The sequence below is a fragment of the Vulpes vulpes genome, chromosome 5 (genome assembly GCF_048418805.1).
Source record: "Vulpes vulpes isolate BD-2025 chromosome 5, VulVul3, whole genome shotgun sequence".
Taxonomy (NCBI): Eukaryota; Metazoa; Chordata; class Mammalia; order Carnivora; family Canidae; genus Vulpes; species Vulpes vulpes.
The window spans coordinates 6,714,365-6,718,251 of record NC_132784.1 but is presented as its reverse complement, the minus strand read 5'-3'; the positions used below and the strand labels follow the sequence as shown (position 1 = coordinate 6,718,251).

At 39.3% G+C, this 3,887-nt stretch overlaps 1 pseudogene; it reads right to left on the bottom strand.

Moving 5' to 3' along the window:
- Positions 1 to 1,449: 1,449 nt before the first annotated feature.
- On the bottom strand, positions 1,450 to 3,451 carry LOC112932707 (heat shock cognate 71 kDa protein-like; annotated as a pseudogene).
- Positions 3,452 to 3,887: the final 436 nt, after the last annotated feature.

The following is a 3,887-nucleotide window of genomic DNA, read 5'->3' as shown; positions in this document are numbered from 1 at the left end:
TTTTCTTTTCTTTTCTTTTTTTCTTTTCTTTTTTTCTTTCTTTTCTTTTTTTCTTTTCTTTCCTTTTTTTTTTTTGTCTCTTCTAGGAGTACTTTTCTAGTGTATTTTTCTAAACACCTTTTGCCTATTCCCTCTTGAATCATCTAAGAAAAATTTTTTAACAAGAAAAGTAGTTTAAGTTTATGACTGCATTATTCTCTCAGCCTGCTTTCTGACCATACAAATTTGGTGAAAAAGGTCTCTTTTCATTTTGAACTATCTCAGTTTATTTTAATATAAACTGACACTATTTTCAATACTACAACTTTATTCTAAAGTCTGTGGGTTTCCTAGAAATCTGATTGTTATTTCCTCATGCTCAACAGACACATCTATAATTGTTTTGAAAACAATCATTCTACACTGGGTCATATGTGATTTTGCTATGTGGTTGCACACTGTTTCTTTCTATTTTTATAACCACTTTTTTTTTTAAATGTAAAGTTTTACTATGTGTTTCTTAAATTTTTCAGAGTGCTTAATAAAGAGTTTTCTGCTTTGTTTTCAAATTTCCTTTTTTTGCCTCAGGGTTAATTCTTATTTTGGGACTCTCTTCTGGGCTGACATGAGATGAGAAACAGCTTTATTTCCAATTCAACCATATGCTGGATCTTCTCGATTTTTTTTCTATATTCTGCTTGAGAACTAAACATTTCCTTTATAAGTTCATTTCTGTTTCACATTCCTTATAATAGCAATCCAAAAATATTCAACCACCACTTTCAGAGGCATGCCTGGAAATCTCTATAGCCAGTTTCAGATATTCGTTAATTACATGACCAATATTCCACACTACTGTAGGAGAAAATTCACCAATTTTTCTGCCACTACTGAACAACAGTTTCCCTTTTTCCAGTCTCAGAGAACAAGTTTCTCACCACTCTTCCAGCTTTGATGTGCTCTCTGGTCCCACGGCCAATGCCACATTTGAGGTTTCTGTTCAGGCAGCATCACATTTCCTGATACCAACTACGGTAATGTATGTAAAAACACCTCAAAACTCAGTGACTTAAAATTGTAACTACCATTTATGTCTTCACAATTTTCTATTTGGTCTTAGGCTTAGCTGGATGCCTTATTTCTGTTCCATTTGGCTCATTCATGCATTCCTAGTGATTGGCTAGAGCACAAATCTGCTATCTCAGTTATCCTAGCTGACTGGCATGCTAGGATCTGGTTATTCCTTTCTCTACTCTTGTGTCCTTTTACTCCTCAAGAGTTCCTCTTTCCATGTTCCTTTTCATCTTCAAGGAGATCCTTTTTTTTTTTCTTTTGCCAATTTTAAATACAGTTTTATTTAAGACATTGCATTTTCCACTTAACAATACAGTGCTTATAAAGTGCAATGTTTATTTACTTTCCCTGTGCACATATTCCTTATTCAAATATCAAGAATATCCAGTATATTTACTATAGCAGCTTGACTTTAAAACTGCCATGGATTTGCTACAAATTTGGGTCCTTCAAATGTGTGGAACAATGCTAGACCTGTCATCAGGTTGGCTCAATCAACCTCTTCAATAGTAGGCTCAGAGGAGACACCACCAGAGGGAGGAGCTCCACCACCAGGGAAGCCATTCCCTGGCATCCAGGAGGAATGCCTCCTGCACTCTGGTATAGTTTTGTAATGATGGGGTTGCAGACTTTCTCCAGCTCTTTCTGCTGATGTTCAAATTCTTCCTTCTCTGCAGTCTGGTTCTTATCGAGCCAGTTGATGATTTCATTGCACTTGTCAAGAATCTTCTGTTTGTCTTCGTCATTGATTTTGCCCTGAAGTTTTTTATCTTCAACAGTTGTTTTCATGGTGAATGCATAAGGCTCAAGTGAATTCTTGGAAGACACCTTGTCTCGCTGCTTCTCATCTTCAGCTTTGTACTTCTCAGCTTCCTGGACCATGCGCTCAATGTCCTCCTTGCTCAAGAGGCCTTTGTCATTAGTGATGGTAATCTTGTTCTCTTTTCCTGTGCTCTTATCCACAGCAGACACATTGAGGATACCATTAGCATCAATATCAAAAGTGATTTCAACTCAAGGAACGGGAGGTATGGCTGTGAGTTCAAACTTGCCAACTAGGTTGTTATCCTTGGTCATAGCATGCTCACCTTCATTGACCTGAATAAGCACAGCAGGCTGGTTGTCAGAGTGGGTAGTAAAGTTTTGTGCCTATTTGATAGGAATGGTAGTATTGCACTTGATGAGCACAGCCATGACTCCTCCAGCAGTTTCAATGCCAAGAGAAAGTGGTGGTGACATCCAACAGCAGCAAATCCTGAACATTTTCAAATTTGTCATGAGAAAGAATGGGTGTCTGGACAGCTATACCATAAGCAACAGCCTCATCAGGGTTGATGCTCTTATTCAGTTCCTTTCCATTGAAGAAATCTTGCAGAAGTTTGTGAATCTTGGGGATACCAGTAGAACCACCTACCAGGACAATATAGTGGATCTGAGACTTGTCCAGCTTGGCATCCTGAAGAGCTTTCTCTACAGGGTCCACAGTGCCACAAAACAGGTCAGCATTTAATCCTTCAAACTGGGCATGAGTAATAGAGGTAGAGAAGTTGATTCCTTCATACAGATAATCAATCTCAATACTGGCCTGGGTGCTGGAAGAAAGTGTACACTTAGCACATTCAGAAGCAGTATGGAGACAATGGACTGCCCTCTTGCTTTGCTGCTGTCCTTCTTGTGTTTGCGCTTGAATTCTGCAATAAAATTGTGACCATTCGATTGTCAAAGTCTTCTCCACCTAAGTGGGTGTCTCCAGCTGTGGACTTGACCTCAAAGATCTCATCTTCAATAGTAAGGACTGACACATCAAAAGTGCCACCTCCTAAATCAAAGATCAACATGCCTTTCAGCTCCAACCTTCTGTCTAAGCCTTAAGCAATAGCAGCAGCAGTCGACTCATTGATGATTCGAAGTACCTTGAGACCAACAATAGTTTCAGCATCTTTGGTAGCCTGACGCTGAGAGTCATTGAAGTATGCAGGTACCATGACAACTGCATTGGTAATAGTCTTCCCAGGGTAGGCCTCTGCAATTTCCTTCATGTTTGTCAAAACCATAGAGGACACCTCCTCTGGATAGAAACTTTTTGTCTCCCCCTTGTATTCTACTTGGACCTTAGGCCTTTCAGCATCATTCACCACCACGAAGGGCCAATGCTTCATATCAGATTGGACGAAAGCATCATCAAATCTACGTCCAATCAGGCATTTGGCATCAAAACCATGTTGGTAGGGTTCATCACAACTTTATTCTTCGCAGCATCACCGATGCTGTATCAGTGACTTGGGCTGGTTCGGTTTCCCTGATCATTGGCAATTATTTTCACTTTCCCGTGCTGGAAGACACCCACACAAGAGTAGGTGGTGCCAGGATCAATTCCAACTGCAGATCCCTTTGACATAGTTGCTTCTGTGTGGGCCGGGCTTGGCTCGAGGAGAGAGCAGTTGTCTGCAGATCTGGCGCTCTGTTCAATCAAGGAGATTCCTTTAAATGGAATCTCAGAGCAGCAAGAGAGCAAAAGCAGTAGCTGGAAAGCCTTGTAAGGCCCAGTATTGGAATTTGCACAATGATATTATAATATTCTACTATGGAAAAAAGTCAAGGATCAAGCCAGCTTAATTGTGGAATGGTAGTATACAAGAGGTAAATTCAGCAAGATATTATTCATTGATAATCTTATGACAATCCATTACATTACCTTGGAACAAAGGATATTATATCTATACATTTATACATCTATATCTATATATCTATCTCTATAAAGATTGAAACATCCTTCTAAAGCTTACATAAATAGGGACAATCCCATTATAACCAAGTCCTACTCTGGTTAAGAA